The sequence below is a fragment of the Aedes aegypti genome, chromosome 2 (genome assembly GCF_002204515.2).
Source record: "Aedes aegypti strain LVP_AGWG chromosome 2, AaegL5.0 Primary Assembly, whole genome shotgun sequence".
NCBI classification, from domain to species: Eukaryota; Metazoa; Arthropoda; class Insecta; order Diptera; family Culicidae; genus Aedes; species Aedes aegypti.
Window position 1 is genome coordinate 11,285,515 of NC_035108.1, and position 22,264 is coordinate 11,307,778.

General features: G+C 38.1%; 1 protein-coding gene across 1 annotated transcript in view; it reads left to right on the forward strand.

Annotated features, from left to right (window-relative positions):
- The first annotated feature begins 17,199 nt into the window (after positions 1-17,199).
- Positions 17,200-22,264, forward strand: part of LOC5569149 (acid sphingomyelinase-like phosphodiesterase 3b) — a 394,937-nt gene continuing 389,872 nt past the window's right edge. The window contains exon 1 of the mRNA XM_021839906.1: positions 17,200-18,006. The gene's annotated coding sequence lies outside the window, so the exon portion shown is untranslated. The remainder of the gene's footprint in view (positions 18,007-22,264) is intronic.

Sequence of the window (22,264 nt, forward strand, 5' to 3'; positions counted from 1 at the left end):
TGCTACTGACTCGGACACGGAAGGGGTTTTTAGACTAACACTCGAAAACAATAAAGTGAGTGTTTTACAACCCTTCGCTAGTGCCTTGTTGACCTCAGCGGATGTTCTGTTCTTTCTCTTACGTCGTTGGTAGCCACTCGCCTGAACGCCATTGTTTCCTGATAAACATAAGCCAGCGCGTAAACCTAGTGGGTTGGTAAGGAAGGTAGGGGGGTTGGTCTTCCTCAGGGGAGTTCCTCTTCCGCTTGGATGTTACCATCGCCTAACTGAGAGTACTGAGACTCGCCATCATCATTGTTGTGGCTATTGTTACTGCGGCTGCTTCTGGTGCTAGGACCGTCCAACAATGAGAGGGGAGCTGATGCACTTTTCACTGCCCTCTTACGAGAAGAATCTCGACACGAGGGCGACTCAGGTTCCACGTCTGCTTCCTTGTGGTATGTAGACAGAGGTGTAAGGCGGGTAACGAAGCCCAAGAAGTTGACAGCAGGCCACAAAAAAGCAAACGCTTGATTTATGGTGTGTTTATTACATATTTTGTAGTTTTATTCATGTTTTCTCTTTTGTTGTTGCCACACAGGATATGCAAACCAGCACCTAATGAACGTCACTCACAATCCAACTAGTGGACGGCGAGTTTCAACAGAGAGCAACAATTAAAGCACTTCAACTGTGTGTTGGGGAATGTGTTTGGCTTTGCCTTTGTGAGAGGATTTTGAAATCTACTGGCCATCGAGTTTGCTCATTTTTTTTTGGAAGGATAAGAAGTAAGAGATGTTATGTAAGAGTGCTTTATCATAAAATTATTAATATCCAAAATTATTAAGCTAACAACTACCGTGTGGATTTCAAAAATTAAATCTTAAATAAATGAAAACCCGAATTAAGTACTGTACCATTTAATTCCACAAGAGTTTGTACCCTTCAACAAATACGTGTATTTTGACTTCAACTGTAAGGCAGTCTTCAGTGTCGTGTACTTACACAAATTAATTAGTCCTCTCGAAATATGCCGTGATTTTTTTTCCCTATAGCGCATCCTAAATAATCCTATCATAAACTGAAAATGAGCACTGGACAAATTTGACCACTCATGGCACTGCCAAGTGCCTCGAGGGAACTTCGCATTGGGGACATTTCAGTTTAGATATTTAAACATATCATGTGACGGCTCATTCTATATGTCATGTCCTGATTAGGGCAACTGTGACTGGGCATGGCGTACCATTGGTACCTCGCGTACCTGAAGGAATGAAATAGACCCCTCTGTGCGGTCCTTAGCCTCCTGCCCAGCAACTCCTATCCATACCTCCTCGCGGTACTGGCCGGGGTACGAGTAACCTTGAGGAAGATCGGGTAACCAACCCCGTTGAGAACTTTGGTCGTATGCTGCTTTTGCTTCTGCAAACCTGGAGCGTCTGTACTCCATGTCAGGAGCGGCTCACAACAGCGTCTGTTCCCCATGTCAGGGGCGGTTGATCATCGTCAAAGTGCCAGAGAAGGACTCTAAGCTAAAGTGTGTTGGAAGGGATCAATGCACATTGGTCCACGGAACGAAATTAAGTGGAATATATTAATAACTTGAAAAATATAAGAGATAGAGTTTTGGTGTCTTTTGAACATTTGTTTGTCTGGTCATGGCGCGTTATATGCAAAAGTGTCCTAAGCGCCAAATTTCATAGCTTTCGAAATTCGCTCTCAAACTTTTTTATTTCAAAAGATAGCGCAACAAAATGTTGTACAATATTGAAGATTATAGAAAATATGAAAACTTCGTAGAACATCATTTTTTTCTATATCTCATAGTTTTAGAGATATATGTCACTTTAGAACTTTTTGGTCAAAAATCGGTTTTTCCTCAATACTAACGAAAATATCAATTTTTCAAGCCTACTATGTTCTGAAGTGTTTTAGATATGAGCAAAATACACATTTTCTCTGAAGAAGTCATACCTCTAAAATTTTCATATGAAAAGATATAAGCGTTTTTGCATTTTTTTCACCCACTTTTCCAAGCGTAACATTTCAAAATGGCGCAAGTGGAATCAAAAACTTTTCCCGTTACTTGAATAAGCATATCTTCAAGTATATTTTAAGAATCTTCGGTGATAGTACATTTTGATTTTCTCTAATAAATGCGTTTTGAATTATTCCTCAATTTTACTTAGAAAACAGATTTTTTCTGACGTCTGGTGATACTTATGCAATTACAGTAGAATATTTTATAATATATTCATAAAAAATGAATTATTTTAGGCGCAAACAAGAATATTGTAGGTGTTTATCATGCCATTTTTTTATAAATATCGGTAATAATTTAACTTTACAGAAAAGTTCGGCCTTTTAATTACCTTGACTTTTCATTATATAATTCTGTTTACACTAAGTTTCATAATGCGATCCAAATTATGCATACTGCATATGCACGCTCCTTCAAAGTGTGATAGCATAAGGGTCATTCAAAAATGACGTCCATCAATTGGGGAGATGGAGGGGATCTATGAAAGTGTAACAGTGCATGCATAAGGTATTGAAAAAAGCGTGACAGCGGACGGAGGGGGGTCCGGAAATCCCGAAAAACGATGGACGTCATATTTGAATCGTCACATACCGTGTGTGTCATCTAATCCTTATGGTGTATTCGGTGCACTTATTCCTTGTAATGTAATGTAATGTAACAAGTGCAGCGAATGAATCAGAATGATCTGATGCGGACGTGTAATTATGTCACATTTTTCTACACCCTGCAAATTGTGTGACCGTCCACCGTACGACGGGGAAGTACGCAATAATTTGTACTGATTTACTGATTTGTAAGTATCGTGCCGCTGCCTATAAATTTCAAGTTAAAAAATATTCTACTTGAATCATCGTGATTTCAATCAACATCGTCAGTCTTAAACTTTTTTGGTTGAATGGTGTAAAATTGTATATACACACCAAAAAAATCTTAGATTTACACGTAACGTAATTTTAGCCTCAATCATGCAAAGCCATTTCTCATGTATTATTCAATGATAAAACCTATAAACACATCTATTATATACAACATTGTTACCAAAATCCTTAATATTGAACGCGACACGTCTTCTCTCGAAGAATCTTGCATGAAATACGGCTCGGTTTACATGCTTTTCACGCTGAAAATTCAATCATAAATAATGCACATGGAATGACAAGCCGTCGATCCATCCATGTGCATTATTTTTGACAGAATATTCAGCGTACAATCATGTAAACTGAGCAATCTTGTTTGCAATTTCACTTTCAAGATACAAGAAAGCATGCAATATTGGCGAATGTTGGATGTAAGATCATGACATGTTTCAGTTTCGCTCAAGATTGCAAGCATTTTCGAATGCAATGAGACAGTTTACATTAATTATCGTTGAATGTTCAGTTGCAACTCGTTTTACATGATTATTATAAATAATTACGTGCCATGTAAATTTTAGAATTTTTTGCTGTGTACAAGAATATAAATTGCTATTTTTATCCTCTCCCACTTCTCTAATACATATGAGTGGAACCATTAAAAAAAGTAGTTTTTAATATTTTTGAGATTTTGATCAAAGTTTTATTTTCCAATGTTATATTCATACGGAGGCCGAGTGCATATAATTGACATAGTTAAGTATTGTCTAGTTCAAAAAACATTTAAACAAACTTAAAAAAAGGGAATGCAACTGCATTTGCATTGTACAATCTAGTGAAAGCTTCAGCTTATATTGGCAGGACTTCTTTTTTAAATTTGTATAAATTCGTCGAGTTTCCGGTATTTTATAGCAAAGAACGAATATTTCTGTAGTTATTAACGATATGAATAAAAATACCAATACTAAACTACTTGTTCATCCCAAGAATGATTCAGTAATTATTTATGTATTAAAAAATGTTCGACTGTAATTGAATAAGAATCTCAAGAAGTTGAAAAATCTGTTTTCTAAGTAAAATTAAGGGATAATTCAAAACACATTTATTAGAGAAAATCAAAATATACTATCACCAAATTTTCTTAAAATGTACTTTAAGATATGCTTATTCAAGTAACGGGAAAAGTTTTTGATTTCACTTGCGCCATTTTAAAATGTTACGCTTGGAAAAGTGGGTGAAAAACCTACAAAAACGCTTATATCTTTTCATATGAAAATTTTAGAGATATGACGTCTTCAGAGAAAATGTGTATTTTGCTCATATCTAAAACTCTTCAGCACATAGTAGGCCTGAAAAATTGATATTTACGTTAGTATTGAGGTAAAACCCGATTTTTGACCATAAAGTTCTAAAGTGACCTATATCTCTAAAACTATCAGATATAGAAAAAAATGATGTTCTACAAAGTTGTCATATTTTCTATAATCTTTAATATTGTAGAACGTTTTGTCGCGCTATCTTTTGAAATAAAAAAGTTTGAGAGCGAATTTCGAATGTTATGAAATTTGGCGCTTAGGACACTTTTGCGTATAACGCGCCATGACCAGACAAACCAATGTTCAGAAGACACCAAAACCCTATCTCTTATATTTTTCAAGTTATTAATTTATTCCACTTAATTTCGTTCCGTGGACCAATGCACTATGGCCCAGGAATCAGTTTTACGCGGAAAGATGCATTCTGAGCTTTAGAATGAAACATTAGACAAAAACGGTCTTCTACAAAGTTGTTTGTATTAGTTAAGCCCTTTGTTTGGTTTTATTGAAAATTAGGGTGGACCACATTTTCATAGAAATGAATAAACAAACTTTCTTATTTGTAGAAATTATATTATAAATGCTTGGGCAAAGTTGTAGACCATTCAATTTCAAACAACTTTGCCAAAAAAAGTTTCTTTGTATCTCTTAAATTGACCGATTTAGAGCTTTTTTCCTACGGTTACATAGGGTGGTCCGAACAAAACTGGTTTTCTGGCTCTAGAGTTTTCAATTCAAGTTTCTCATCAAAGTAGTCTATGAAACACTTTTAGAGCTTTAAAAAATGCGTAATTTGGTGAGTGAAGAAACTCGCTATCTCCTTCCGTTTAGAAGTTATTGTTGTTTTTCTTCCAAAAACATGCCAACTTTGATTGTAAATATCTCTGATTGGGGCAAACATAAAAAATATCTTTTGACGGCATTCAAAAGACAAAATAAAATTGTATATTATATCAAAAAATTACAGATGTGTTATTTTTGTAACTCTAATAAAACGTCTTGAAAGTCAAACATTTTTTATCACAAAAACTTCAATAACTTTTGAACTAAAATAGATAATAACAATCTTTTCGCATGAAAATTTGCGTTTTGTTAAGTTCTAAAAGTCGTCCATGGACGACTCTGACGAGAAAATAATATTAAAAAAACTAGAGTTAAAAAACTTATTTTTGTTGGACCACCCTGCGATGATTAGGAAAAAATGCTCTAGATTGGTCAAATTTTGAGCTACAGAAAAACTTTTTTTGGCAAAGTTGATCAAAATTTCAAGTTCTACCGCTTTGCCTAAGTGCATATACCAGTATTTTTGCAAATATAAAAGTTGATTATATGATATGTGTGATATTGTGGACCACCCTAGTTTCAAATGACACAGTATGAAAGCTTACATTTTTAGAAACAATTTTGTAGAAGATCATTTTTATCTAAAATTTCATTTTCATGCTCGAAATGTAAAATAATAAAGAAATACATACTATGAAAATCTTCAAAATAGTTTTAGAGCCCTATCTTTCTTATTTCAGATTTCTCGTCAAAGCAGTCTATGGACGACTTTAAGAACTTAACAAAACGCAAATTTTCATGCAAAAATATTGATGATATCTATTTTTGTTCAAAAGTTATTAAAGTTTTTTTGCTTTAAAACCTTTGTTTTTCAAGGCATTTTATTAGAGTTACAAAAATATTACATCTGTAATTTTTTGATATAGTATACAATTTTATTTTGTCTTTTGAATGCCGTCAAAAGATATTTTTTATGTTTGCCCCAATCAGAGATATTCACAATCAAAGTAGGCATGTTTTTGAGAGAAAAACAACAATAACTCCTAAACGAAAGGAGATAGCGAGTTTCTTCACTCACCAAATTACGCATTTTTTAAAGCTCTAAAAGTGTTTCATAGACTACTTTGATGAGAAATTTGAATTGGAAACTCTAGAGCCAGAAAACCAGTTTTGTTCAGACCACCCTATGTCACTGCAGGAAAAAAGCTCTAAATCGGTCAATTTAAGAGATACAAAGAAACTTTTTTTGGCAAAGTTGCTTGAAATTGAATGGTCTATAGCTTTGCTGAAGCATGTCTAATATAATTTCTACAAATAAGAAAGTTAGTTACGCATTTTCCATGAAAATGTGGTCCACCCTAATTTTCAATAAAACCAAACAAAGGGCTTAACTAATACAAACAACTTTGTAGAAGACCGTTTTTGTCTAATGTTTCATTCTAAAACTCAAAATGCATCTTTCCGCGTAAAACTGATTCCTGGACCACTGTGCAATGTGCAATGGTGTGAAGGTTTAGAGGCAACCATACCATCTACCAGAGCTGCGGCAATACACACGAGCTGGGAACATCTTTTATAGTGATGGGTGATAGGCAGAGGCGCGTGATCGGGTGGTGACCGATCAATGAGAGAATGTGCAAGTTGAGGATCAAAAGCCGGTTTTCAACTTCAGCATAATAAACGTGCACAGCCCTCACTCCGGAAGCACTGATGATGATAAAGACGCTTTTAACGCGCAGCTCGAACGCGAGTACGACAGCTGCCCAAGCCACGACGTCAAAATCATCATAGGAGATCTAAACGCTCAGGTTGGCCAGGAGGAGGAATTCAGACCAACGATTGGAAAATTCAGCGCCCACCGGCTGACGAACGAAAACGGCCTACGACTAATTGATTTTGCCGCCTCCAAGAATTTGGCCATTCGTAGCACCTACTTCCAGCACAGCCTTCCATACCGATACACCTGGAGATCACCACAGCAGACAGAATCGCAAATCGACCACGTTCTGATTGATGGTCGGCACTTCTCCGACATTATTTACATCAGGACCTATCGTGGCGCTAACATCGACTCTGACCACTATCTGGTGATGGTGAAACAGCGCCCAAAACTCTTCGTCGTTAACAACGTACGGTACCGACGATCGCCCCGGTATGACCGAGAGCGGCTTAAGCAACTGGATGTCGCAGCTGCATACGCGCAGCACCTCGAGGCTGCATTACCGGAAGAGGGTGAGCTGGATGAAGCCCCTCTTGAGGACTGCTGGAGAACGGTGAAAGCAGCCATCAACGATGCAGCTGTGAGCAACGTCGGGTACGTGGGACGGAGTCGACGGAACGACTGGTTCGACGAGGAATGTAGGCAGATTCTGGAGGAAAAGAACGCAGCGCAGGCGGTCATGCTGCAGCGAGGGATCCGGCAGAACGTGGAGCGTTATAGACGGAAACGGCAACAGCAGACCCACCTCTTTCGGGAGAAAAAAGCCTGGAGGAGACGGAATATGTGGAGATGGAACAGCTGTACCGGTCTCAAAAATCACGCAAGTTCTATCAGAAGCTCAACGCATCCCGCAACGGCTTCATGCCGCGAGCCGAGATGCGCAGGGATAAGGATGGGAGCATTTTGACAGACGAGCGTGAGGTGATCGAAAGATGGAAGCAGCACTTCGACGAACACCTAAATGGCACTGAGAGCACAGGCAATGAAGATCGGGACAACGGAGTAAATGCCTTCGTCGGTACTGCGGTGGATAAGAACCAACCCGCCCCCACTTTGAGGGAGGTTAAGGATGCCATTCACCAGCTCATGAACAATAAAGCTGCTGATAAGGATGGTATCGGAGCTGAACTCATAAAGATGGGCTCGGAGGGGCTGGCCATTTGTCTGCACTGGCTGATAGGCACAATCTGGCAAACAGAACAGCTACCGGAGGAGTGGAAGGAAGGGGTAATATGCTCCATCTACAAGAAAGGCGACAAGTTAGATTGTGAGAACTTTCGAGCGATCACCATTTTAAATGCGGCCTACAAAGTATTATCCCAGATCATCTTCCGTCGTCTGTCACCTGTAGTAGACGAGTTCATGGGAAGTTATCAAGCCGGCTTTGTTGACGGCCGATCGACAACGGACCAGATCTTCACTGTACGACAAATTCTCCAAAACTGTCGTGAACACCAGATCCCAACGCATCACCTTTTCATCGATTTCAAGGCGGCATACGACAGTATCGACCGCGTAGAGCTATGGAAAATCATGGACGAGAACAGCTTTCCCGGGAAGCTCTCGAGACTGATAAGAGCGACGATGGAAGGTGTGCAAATATGTGTGAAGGTTTCAGGCGGACAATCCAGTTCGTTTGCAACGCCGGGGACTACGACAAGGTGATGGACCTTCGTGCCTGTTGTTCAATATTGCGCTAGAAGGTGATATGCGTAGAGCCGGGCATAACAGCTGGGGTACGATTTTTACGAAATCCAGTCAATTTGTTTGCTTCGCGGATGATATGGACATTGTCGGCCGAATAGACGGGGGTACGACGAATTCGTCTACCTTGGATCCTTGCTGAAGGTTGACAATAACCTTAGTCGTGAAATACGGAGGCGCATCATCAGTGCAAGTCGGGCCTACTATGGCCTCCACAAGAAGCTGCGGACAAAATAGATTCACACCCGCACCAAATGTACCATGTAAAAAACGATCGTAAGGCCGGTAGTTCTCTATGAACATGAAACGTGGGCGATGCTCGAGGAGGACTTGCAATCACTTGGAGTTTTCGAACGTCGGGTGCTTAGGATGATCTTTGGCAGTGTGCCGGAAAACGGTGTGTGGCGGCGAAGGATGAACCACGAGCTCACCAAACTCTACGGCGGACCCAGTATCCAGAAGGTGGCCAAAGCTGGAAGGATACGATGGGCAGGGCATGTTGCAAGAGTGCTGGACAGCAACCCTGCAAAGATGGTGTTCGCCTTGGATCCGGTCAGTACAAGAAGGCGAGGAGCGCAACCGAGTATTGTGGCGTGAAATTGTTAATTCAGTGTTATATGTCTAGATGTTTACTAAATAAATGAAAATTTCATCTATAAAGGCGGTCAACCTGGTTTTATCCAAACTTAATTTTTTTCCGACCATCGTGCAATAGTCTGAAAAAATCAGAGAGAAATTTCTAGTAGAAATCTCAGCGAAATATTTCGGTATAAAATTGTCGTAATTAAATATTTTTTTTTTTTTTCAAGAAATGCAGATAAACGTTAAATTTGTAAAAGCTTTTTTGTGATGTTCATGATGTTCATCAATTTGAAAACATTAATGGAAAAATGACAAAATAATTTGAAAAGCAGTTTTCATGCGTCCGTTTTCGTACGTGGGCGTAGACTTCTTTGGACCGTTTCTCGTCCTCATTGGCCGTCGACACGAGAAACGTTGGGGTGTGATTGTCACTTGCCTGTCAACTCGGGCGATACATCTTGAGCTTGCAGCGTCGCTGAACACAAGTTCTTGCATCCTAGCTTTGAGGAACTGCTTTGCCCGCCGTGGAACTCCAATAGAGATTCGCAGCGACCGTGGGACAAACTTTGTGGGGGCGGTTACGGAACTTAAGGCTGCGGTGGCGGGACTTGACCAGGACAAACTTATGACTGAATTCACTACTCCGGCAACATCGTGGTGATTCAACCCTCCAGCGTCCCCACACATGGGTGGCTGCTGGGAACGTCTGATCCAGTCAGTTAAGAAGGTTCTAGCCGTCATCAAACCTCAACGGATACCTACGGAGGTTCTACGCAGCTACCTTATTCAGGTAGAAAACATCGTCAACAGCCGTCCACTAACACACGTTCCCGTTCGCCAGCGCTGACTCCTAACCACTTCTTGGTAGGATCGTCAAGCGGATCCAAACCTCTCGTTCCGTACACAGATTGTCCCTCAGCGGTTAAGCAGTCTTGGAAGGGTTCGGAAGCTCTGGCAAATCGTTTCTGGCAGCGGTGGGTAACAGAGTACTTGCCCACTATCACTCGTCGCACCAAGTGGTTTTACGCAGTGAAGCCTATTGTGGTAGGTGACGTGGTCGTCGTAGCTGATCCTGAGCTAGCCCGGAATTGCTGACCCAAAGGACGCGTTGTATCGGTGAAAACCTCTTCGGATGGGCAGGTACGTTCGGCAGTTGTGCAGAATGCTTCCGGATTCTACGACAGACCTGAGACCAAGTTAGCTGTTTTGGACATAGGTGCAAACGATAGTAAGCCAGACCAGGGTCCAACTACTGGGGGGGGACTGTTGCATACACTTTAAGTGTTGCGCCGCACCTGATGTCTATAGCACTTATTGAACGCTGACCTGTCGTTTCAAGTACTTTGCGCCTGCGGAACTGACGTATGTGTGACGGTTAACGATGACATGGGAGAAATGTCAGAGATGATAACAAGAATAAAAAAAAACGAGGATTTGCAAATCTACAGATCGGGCGTGAACACATTATAGTTAGTCACAGTTAGCCTTTTTTCGTTGTTCTATAAAGTTATTTGTTTCTATAATTTTATAAAGTTATTTGTTATACTAGTTACTATTTATACTTACACTAATTTGTATCGGTATCTAAAGTGAAGTGGTAAGATGTGAAACATTCTGGCTTATGAGAAGTGGAAGAGAAATCTAAAGAGAAAAATCTAAATTATAGGTTAGCAAACTAGGAAATCTGTTCCAGTCGCCTGCGAAGAATCGCACTCAAATACAGTTCGTGAACTAAGGTAAATTACAAAAAACTAGAAACGAGAAGTCTACGACTAATTTTTGTACAAAAATAGGAATATTCACTCCCACGCTGGTCACTACTGATCGATTCGTTGCAAGAAAAAAGGAAAATGTACAAACGTGAGTAAGAGAAAACTAACCTAAAAACTATGCCTAAATGATACTTTATGTAACTGGAAAATTTTAGTCGCTGCGCTCGGAATTGCGCCACAAATATACGGTTCAAAATTTCGGAGAAGTCGTTTCCCTTGTTGCATCCGCAACAGTTCAGATTATTACAAAACTTCCGGTCCAAACAGCAGGATCTTCAAAACTTCATAAATACCTTCATTGTCAGGAAGTATGGAGTATTTATTTATTTATTTTTTTTTTCTATCTTTATTACCAAGATTTTTAGCCCTGAGCTAGTTCATCTAGGGACCAACGGCTTTACTTCCCTTTCGAAGGAAGTCGTCACTGAAATTTTTAGTGACTATCTCGGGGATGGGATTCGATCCCAGGTCATCGGTATGAGAGGCGTGTGTTCTTACCACTACACCAGGTCCGTCCCCCTTTATTTATTTTTTAATAAATCTCAAAAAAGTTAATACTTTATATTGAATCAATCTCATAAGAATATTAAATTTTTGTTTTACGGGCATAAAAATGGTGCTCAAGAGTTGGCAAGGCTCCTTATTACAAAGAAACCTGAATTCTTGAAATAAACAATTTTCCTGACAATCCTTTAAGAGACTCCACCCCATTACCCCAAATGCCATCACACCGAATACCATTACCAAGGACTTAGTATTACCCCGAATTCCATCACCCTGAATGCTATTTCCCCAAATGCTATTTCCCCGAATTTACAATTATCTTGATTTGATGACGTTGATGGCATTTCTCCATGATATTGGAATTTGGGGTGACGGGTCATTCGGAGGTTTGAAATTCGAGGTAATATCATTCAAGCTTATGGGGTAAAATCTATTCTTATGTATAACTTAAACAGAAAATAAAAGCACATCAAACCCAAAATACGCAAATGTTATCATTTCAAGGTTTTTATGACGACTTTTCTCGGAGAGGATGTAATGCCGTTGGTCCCGAGATTATCTCGTTAATCTTGAAAATCTCGTTAATAGAGATGAAAAAGAATTGCACCATTATATTTCGCTTTCCTCACAGGATGATTATTTTTAATATTTTGAAACAATATAAAAATTGGATCCTTAAATGCTTTCTTTATTAAAAGGCAATTTTTTAGATTTATATTGACTTCGTCATTAGTAACCATCAACTATAACAAATCAACAATACTTTTCAATCTCTTTACTCTTTACTTGAAGACAAAGTTTTCCGATCTAATCCAGGCGATTTTTTTCGAATTATATCACAAACAAATTACACTGCGGAACACGCTATTCACTCAATTATATCACAAACAAATTTCACTGCGGTACCGCTATTCACTCAATAAAGGGCTGCTGAATCTATTGCCATTTTCAAAAATATCATAGCACGTCCAGTTTTTGAGATATTGGCTGTTGAAAATGCAAAAAATAACTGTTTTAGCCAACTTGCATGCAAGTGTGCCAGCTTGTATGGCAATTTATTTGCTTAAATTGCTACTGAATTCAAACTTTAGGGCTTAAACTTTCATTTCAGACATAATTTGGTTGAAATTTCACGATTAAATTTAGATTAAACCGATTTTTTCAACATGCTTGCTGTCTCCATACAAAATTCTTCGTTGCTCTTATATGGGAAAATACAAAACTTTTTTAAAACATCACAAAATAACTTTTCCGCGTCGAGAGTATTCTAAACTTTGATGATAAGTATTGTTATACGCATAATAACAATACTTATCATCAAAGTTTAGAATACTCTCGATGCGAAAAGTTATTATGTGATGTTTTAAAAAAGTATTGTATTTTCCCATATAAATGAAACGAAGAATTTTGTATGGAGACAGCAAGCATGTTGAAAAAATCGGTTTAATCTAAATTTAATCGTGAAATTTCATCCAAATTATGTCTGAAATGAAAGTTTAAGCCCTAATTTGCATGCTTGGTGGATAAGATCACAAGAAAGTTCGATAAATTGTACCTTAATTTGTATGTGAACATCGATGAAACCAGTGTTCTGTACAACTTTGGCAACCTGTAGCTAAAAATTGTGACGTGCTGGAACTTTTCTGAAAATGGCATCAGGTTCAGCAACCCCAAATCTACTTGAGACACATAATTTGGATTGTACCCCGTTTGGCATAAAGTCGTTTGGCATAAGGTCGTTTGGCATAAAGCCGTTTGGCATAAAGTCGATTGGCATAATGGTCATTTGGCATAATGGCCGTTTGACATAATGATTGACTTAGAATGAATATCGGCGTTCTCGAAGCTTTTACCGAGATCAACACCACCAACCCCATAGCAAAAATTTTTCGTAGGCTCTCAATAAGCGTGGTGGTCGTTCAGGGATATTCCAAGCTATGAATGTCAAAAATTGTAGAGAGCATAACTAAATAAAACATCCCAGAACATAGAGTATCGTTGAGCTAATTGTGATATACATATTTGAAAATAATCAATAAACAAAGAAAGTTCGCAGATATTAATAAAGGGAACGCGCATAGAATATTTCTCTGCAGATCAAGCTCTGTCCCAGTTTGGACGTAACACTGGATGTAAATTATTTGGTAAAAGAAGGGAAAATTTATTTTCAAAATATTAAAAGCTCTTTTCCATAAATCTATTATTGCAGCATACTGCAAAAATAGCCTAAGTACGAGAGCAGGCTATTTTTCGTATAAAATATTTAAGGCTCTAACGAAAAATATCTTCTCACAGCATAACTCAAACGAACAACAAATTTTTGAAAAAAAAAAGAAAATATTTTTGGCAAACTTTTGAACGATTCTATATAAATTTTAATTTTGAAAGTGTACATCAAAAAACACTATCTATTATCGAAAGATGGAAAAAATTGTTATTGAATTTTTTTCCAGCATATCTCAAAAGGAAATCTTGTGTTTGCAAAACAAAAAAAATATGATGGATATTGGCACGTTCTATCTATATATTCTATATTGGCCCGTTACTTCTTCTTTCAACGTGTAGTGTCTTCTAACTATCATTCCAACAGCACGTCTTGCAAGAATTGATAAAACACAAAAAAATAGGTTAACAATTAGTTTAACTAAATAATGAAATTTAAAAAGTATAAATATAAAGAACAGCCTATTATTAGAAAAAGGCAAAATTAATGATTAAACCAATAGAAGATTAGATGCCAAAAATTATTTCGGCATAATAAAACGGATTATAATTGCGTTAAAAATCATTGAAGTGATTTTGACACTTTTCCCTGAATGTCGTTTCTCCGAATGCCGGTTCCCCGAATGACCCTTTTCCCCAAAAAGTGGTGCAGTTTAAATAGGTGCTATAATAGCCTTCAGTGACTGTAAAGTGAACGAGAAGAACGATAAGCAATCTAAAAATGGATGTATTCTGTCATTTTCTGCTATACACATGTTGGCAAAAATGCTGAAGACGAAAAAACTCGAAAGAACCGCAAAATAAATAAAGAAGGATGCATATCAGATGGCCAGTTCGTTCACCACCCTGAAATGTATAAAGTTACGACAATTATGAGTCCACAAACTTTTCGGGGAAGTAGGCTATTCGGGGAAGCGGGATATTCAGGGAACTAGCATTCGGGGAACTGACTTTCGGGGTAACGACATTCGGGGAACTGGCATTCTGGGAAAGCACATCTCATCGAAGTAACTGCATTAATCGATGTCTCTTTTCGCTGATTACTTGAGCAGATCAATGTTTTCGTTTGCCACCCTTTTGTCAGTTGGAAGCAAAACAATATCTAAAAAAATTAGCTCCAAAGAACAGCCTAAGTATAAAAGAAGGTGAAATTTATTTAAATTTCGAATCAGTTTTTATGCCTGATTTGATTATGACGATAATTATGGTTACATCATATTCAGAAAAAAAAAGTTTGAAAGAAGGGTAAATTTGTGCTAAATATATCAAAATGTTCTGTGCAAAAATCTATTCCAATAGCGGAACTCAAAAAAAAAATTAATATTTGAAAGAAGGGTAATTTCTGGATAAATAATAAAATACTATAGGCAATAACTTTCCTAATATGCTTTAGTTTATTCAAGAGCATATGGTTGTTGAACAAAGTGACATTTTGTATCAAATGACCTTACAACAAGCCTGATGTCATCAGAAAAATTCAATTGAAACGTAAAAACGAATGTCATGTTAAGAAATTCTTGATTTCAGACTTATTATGCCAAACGACTATAATGCCAAACGACCATTATGCCAAACGACTTTATGCCAAATGACCTACCACCCATAATTTGATCCTTGAGACACGCAAAAATGTCATTTTTGTTACGCTGTGAGTAAGATCAAGCTCAGGGTGGCAGAATTGAATACCGCCGGTTGAAAATATTTCAGGTTGCAAATTTTATCGACTTTCTAGAGCACCGAAAAACTTATTTGGTCTAAAGCAGTTTTGAGATGTCTTTCGAGGAAGTTTCTAAGAAAACTTAGAGTATCGAGAATTTCCATGGTTACAAAAATTCGACAAAATTTGTGCTAAGCATCGTTGAAATAGAAAGAATAAAACGAAGTCATTGACATATACTGATTAAGGTCGAAAATGGATTATTTGTTTTTCCGGGTAATGATACATTCCGGCAAAATGGTTTTCCGGCAAATATCATTCCGGGTAGTGGCATTGCGGATAATGGTATTATCAGTTTCAGATGCTACTTGATTCTCTACCTGGAGATCCGTTTTTGCTTCTGTATCTGTATTTCCTTTCCAGGTTTACCAAGCTACTTTTTTCTCCTGTAAAGGAGAGAACTTTTCACTTGGCTGCTGGATTTATAATTATCTTAATATGAATCCTGGAGTGAGCTTTGAACTTAGTTTATTTCATGTCAAATGTACAAAAGTCATCTTAACTCTACGGTTACACTATTGATGAAAAATTATGTAAAACTGGAATGAAGAAGCTAAATTTTATTTGTTTCGAATCTGGTAGAACTCCTAAATTATCGTTGTTTTCATCGTTTTTCTCCGCCAGGTCCGAAGAGTCAATTCAAATAAGACGAGGTTCCAAGTGATAAAATTGCGCAACATTTGTAACGCTTTAAGGATCTAATCGTATACTTTCTGAAGGATATAAACAGATATAAAATCTTAACCTTTGCTTTCTTATACGCATTCGTCTCACGCGTGGGCGTGTTTTCTTATCTCGAGCGCAGACCTTAATGCCTATTCGTTTCTAGACGGATGATGCAATTGCGTTATGTAGATGTGATCCTATTTATCGGAGTTTGCTTTTCATTTCATCTTCTCGTCTTTGGTATCGACATCGAACGGGTCTCGACAGAATGTTAGAATTTTACTGATATTATTATTTGAACCGTTGCTAATTATCTCGCGGCGAAAGTTATAGAATCGATCATTTCAGATCGGTGGACTTTCGCCAGGGACTTCGACAGAGCGATGAACTTTCGTACTTACTATTCAACTGGTTAACTGTTGCTAGTATCCAGAAGATGGCGATAGCCGGAAGGGTGCGCTGGGCAGGACATGTTGCAAGCCTACTGGACAAACACCCTGCAAAAATAATGTTCGCGTCGAATCTGGTTGGAACTAGAAGGCGTAGAGCGCAGCGAGCGAGGTAGCATGATTAGATGTAACTGGATCTGGGGAGCTTGGGCCAAAATCGAAGTTAGAAAGGCACAGCTATGGACCGAGAAAATTGGCGTGGTTTTGTCAATTAATTTGATGTAACACCAAGTTAATAAATAATAATATATCAGGTCCAGAAAACTTTAATTTACAAGGTATTACAATGAAGTATTCTTTGTAGATTAGAATAGCATGCCAAAATCAATTATCAGCATTGTATTACATTCGGTGCGTCACACACTTCTGTTCCGCATACATCCCTATTCCAATTTAATCGAATTCACGTCAGCTTAGATTCACACAAAAAAAAACACAAAGCACCGAAGTGAGAATAGTGAAAGCCGACCGTTTTTCCCACCACATAGTGAATTTCCCCTTGGCACCACCCCCTTACACAACCGTACGAAGCTCCCCGACTTTAACTAGGTTATGGTTACAAGCACACAACCCGAAAGCTCTCATCTGTTGTGGTTACAATCGCTTCAGCCTATGTGCTCGAATTCGTCGGCTCAGTCCTCTGCTGGAGCGCTGGAAACTTTTGACAACCGTTCGGGTCCTTCCAGTGGACATGCGCCCTAACACCCCCCAAATATGCTTCACGAGCCCTCGTGATGCTCAACCGGTTTTATGTTACACACGGTCTCTGGAAAAGTGTCCTTGCGAGAGCGAGAGCCGTTCGTGAGCCTGTCCGATGCTGTTTGGTTCGGTTGGGGGCTCTTGGGCCAGTTCGCCTATCGAATTGATCAGTTTAATGTGATACCGTCGGCTCGTTCGGATGTGTTTTACGCGGTGTCCTGTCTCAAGTCTCAAGCGGTGCGATTTGAAGCATCTCCGGAGTGCTGTTTTTCAGGCTGCCTAGAGTTTTTCCAATTGCCCCCCTTTTGGAAGGAACTCGACTTCGAAGGTATAGTATTAGCCTCTTACGGGGGGATTTTAACGATGTCATGAATCGCGTGTGAAAGCGGCCAAGTGGAACCGTTCCCTCGACGTCTAATGAGGCGTAACGCCCTTTGAGAGGGCTCTTAAAGTGCGATTCCCAGACTGATATGCGGATCGAGAGCGGAATGATGAAGGATTAGCTATTCCTAGAAAACGAGAAGAACGTGTTGTGTGAGGGAAGGGGGGTGAGGAGTGTTCGGGTGGAAGGCTCAAAAAGGATGTTTCCCACGAAATACACTGCTGATTAGTAACGATTGGCCTGACAGGTGATGCGAAAAGGGCAAATAAAGAAGCGAAATTGATGAGTTTTTGGATGGGAGCTTTTTGGGAAACGTGATTTGCATGTGACGCAAAATAAACCTCCGAAAGCGAAAATCGGAGTGTGACGTGTGATGTGCGCTTGAATCTAAAGTGAAAACAACTCAGTGAGATCAGAAGATTGAGAGAAGAAAAGGGACCGGAGAACGGATATTCAAAGGGTTGGGAAAAAACTTTCAAGTTTCGACCCCAACGAAAAGCACTGGCAACGAGTGGCACGAGTGCTGATACTGACCTGGCAGCTGGTAACGTGAATTGTCCTTGTGCAAAACATAAGAGAAGAAGAGACATTGCAGGCCTCTGGAACGTTAACAAGGTATTTGTTTTTCCTAGTTGTTCTCACTTGACGGGTAGAAGAAGCAAGTTTATAGGATATTTTGCTCTCTAAGTTCATTTGTCAATGTTTGTTCATTTAAATAATAAAATCATTCTTGCCATATGTGAAATCGGAGAATTAGACGTTGAAGATACTCAATGTTATACTACTACCCTACGTTTTGTGAACCAAATATGAATTGTACAAAAATTGGGTATTTTAAAAGAAATTATTCTCTGTTTAAATTCCCGAGCAAAGTCCTACATCAAAAAGAAAGCAAGTCGAAAATATATCTTGCTTTCAGCATCAAGTTGATATCATAATTTGATATCAATTCATCATTGAAATATTTGATATCATATGTTGATTTTGTTCTGCTATCATCTTATTTTTTTATTAATGTTTTCATTTTATATAATTATAAATTTATCCATGCTACATGTATAAACACTATGAGAATATGAAAATAAGGTATATAATTTGTCGCAGACACGTTTCAATATCAATCGATAATATGTATATCTCAATTAGTTCTGAATTTGCTCTCCATGATAGCAGAAACAGTCTTCAATTTGCTGTAACTGATAGCAAAAATAGTTTTCATTTTGATTTCATGTGAACATTTTTCTGCTCTCAGTTTTGATATATTAACCGTTAAAACGACCAGAATGACATCAAACTGAGTTATCAAAATTCGCAACATCAGAACATCAAAATTAGTTTTCAATATGATCTCAAGCTTTGCTCGGGATGTTTAACATTTATTTATTTTATTTATTATTAAATGAAAAACCTAATTTAGTATTTTACCAATCAATTCCACTGCAGTATGTATCCTTTGACAGATACACGTATTTCGACCTCAACTATAAGGCCAGTCTTCTAAGAGCATCCTTCTGCTCCCAAATTTAAACAAGCATGCTTTGAAATCATCGCAAAGCGTGGGATCGTTTTGAATCCTGATTTTTCCAATCTCAGCGTGCGAGATTCATGCAAGGATTCAATCCCATGATTGAATCTAGTCATTACGCTCATAGGCAATCGAGTGAAGGTAAAATGTTCTTCATTTGGAATATTTGACGTTTCATTGGGAATTTGGACAACAATAACTGAACATGAAAGGAAGTAATATGGAAGGCAATGAAGTGAAGATCAATGGTAATGGTATCTTACCACAGCAAAATGCAACTACGTACTTTTTGTCATTTCCACTCAAGGAGAAATTAATCAAGACAAGGATTTGAAAACTAGAGTTTCGTTGAATTCTGGTTTCAACGGAAAATCAATCTAAATTGTCCTGATTTATATTTTCTGTTAAGGAGCTCGTCTACATGTGAGTTCATTACGTCAGGCTAGAATGTTACTAAAAATTGTCGCAAGTTTCTGAAGCCGTTCACTGGAAACAGCTGTGATGATCAATTCCTGTCAGGCAAAAGTTCTCAATCGATATGGAATAAAATATCAGTGGTTACTCGATTCATTTACCCGGCTAACAATCGATCAAGGATTGAATCCTGGGATTCAATCCTCTCATACACGTGGCATGATTCATTGCATGCTTGGATTTGAGCAAAAGATGCGCGCGGAAAAAATCTTGTTCTGATGGCTTTTGATCTCAGCAGCTCTTTGAGTGGGATTTTTTGAAGACTGCTATAAGGCCGTATTCTGTGTCGTGTACTAGACTCAGAATACAACAAAAATTGGAATGGTTTTTGTATGTCACAACACGGCTTGAATACTGGTCAACGAATTCACATAATTCTTTCACTCGTACAGAACTCTGACGTATTCGTGAGTGAAAAAGTTCAGGAAAGTCCCTGAAATAGTTGAAACAGGAGGGAAAGCTAATCTGTCATTTGGTATGAGAGATTGTTTGATATTTTCTAAAAGACGAAGTTGGCTGGGATAAAAAGTACTACTACTAAATAAAATAAGCTTATTTAGAAATCAAATCTAGCGAATCAAAGGCGCGACCGAATATTTAATCTCTGGGGGGTGCAGACCTAAAGGTCGTTCAAATTGAACACATTTTTTCCACGAGTTCTAACCGTGTTTGTTAGCTTGTCTCGCGGGAAACCACATTCAAAACGCACACGTAGAATTCTTCTTACAAAGCTTCATCAATTCAATGTCGACAATAAGTCCAAATAATTGACTCAATCTGAAAGTATCTGACTAATGTAAGTCAGATATATATTTTAGAAAAGTTGTGAAAAAGCTATGCATAATTTGAACCAAGCAAAGCTTTTCATTAACAGTTGGCGGTCTTTGAGTTACATAAATTGGATAAGGTTTTAGCATGACGAAAACATTTCTAGGAACACTCTGATATTTGTTACGAAAATTTTAGTTTGACAGCAGCACTGAATTGATTCCTCAGTTTAATCCGTATAATATTTGAAAAAGTTTTCGTTGATATTATTATTATATTTCATCCAATGAAAACATATTGTCTCTTCAAGTAATAAAAGTATTTATTTCAATGATTTATTCCGAATTTCCTACAAAGAGTTCTTTAAATAAGGGTTCTGCATGCACTCCATATGAAATCGTACTGAAGTTATCAAGAAGTTCCTACTAATAAGCTTAATGACTTTTACCAGCTATTCACACACAAATTACACTTCACGTTGATTTTTAGAAAATCTAAGAAATTAAACTAGAGGATTTTTTTGGAAATAAATGATAATTGCAAGATAGGTTTTAATAGAGTATCAACGAAGCCATGAATGTTCATACAATAATAAACTTGCGATAAAATTGATACAACTTCAAACGAACAAAGAAATAAGTGATTGAAAATATAAGCAACAATAAAATAATTAAAACATCTCATAGGGTCCGAAGGTTCAAATATAAAAATGTATGTTCAAATTATTTTCTTAAATTTTCTGTAGGTCTAAAACCAAATAAAATGATGGCTGACAGCATATAACAAATCAATTAAAAATTGCACATGGTCGGCTGTTTGTTTTACAGATTTCTATTCTTGCAATGTCAAGATGTGACTTCCCGAGACAACTAGAAGTCGCATATGAATTTCAATAAAAAGACATAACATCACACTCGCACTAGACGGTTGACAAAATCGTTTGATTGATAAATTCCTAGGGCAAGCAAGTTCTTGCTTTTGTGAAAAAGAGACAATAAATTTTCACCTTGACTTTAACAGTATTTTTCCTTATAGTTCTGAATACAATTAATCACTATTAGGCATTTCTGAGGCGCCAGTAGTGGTTTCTAAAATATAGCAGGGGAATGAGAAGCTCCAAAACTAATAATTTTCGAATATATTTTGTTTTTAACACTTCAGTCGTCGCGCTGTTGTATTTTGTACAACACTGTTGAAAAAAACTCGCTTTTCGTTCACAACAGTAGCGTGGTGGTTCTGACGGTGGCAAACCGCGCGACGACTGGAAGGTTAAATAGCACGATTACAAAATTAAGTAGTTACATCATGAGGCTGAATTGAAAAAAAAAAATGCCTAAGGTGGCAAATTCGCCACAAACTCCGCAAAGTCACCTTATTTCATAGCACTTTTCAAATAACTTTGCTATCTTAGCTTAGACTGACAGCACATATCTTTGGTTGCTATTTCGTGCTTGGTCAAGGTCAGTTAAAATGCACAAAGAATGAACTAGAAGTTTGACTGGGATCGGTAATAATCTTCTTCAGTATGCATAATTCAGTATCACTATCTGTACAAGGTCAATAACGGCGCCAGCCACGTCCTTGCAGCCAGGTGGGATTGGGGGAAGGAATGTTAGTATGTATCATTTGCTATTTGGAGACCGTGTTTACCTCTGCATCTTCACAAAGGCTATGGGAAGGGATGTTTGTTAATGAGGATTGAGGATCGCTGGGTCACAGGATTCGCTTTAATAAGCGATTTGACCATGATAAAGGATTACTTATGAGATATAAACATGCTTAAAAATACAATAGTTTTTGTCAATACAAAAAAATTCCAACTGCAAGAAAATTAATGCCGACACTTGTAGTGACGAATTTTCTTCTTCTTCTTCTTCTTCTTTCTGGCGTTACGTCCCCACTGGGACAGAGCCTGCTTCTCAGCTTAGTGTTCTTATGAGCACTTCCACAGTTATTAACTGAGAGCTTACTATGCCAATGACCATTTTTGCATGTGTATATCGTGTGGCAGGTACTCTATGCCCTGGCAGATACTCTATGCCCTGGGAAGCCGAGAAAATTTCCAACCCGAAAAAATCCTCGACCGGTGGGATTCGAACCCACGAC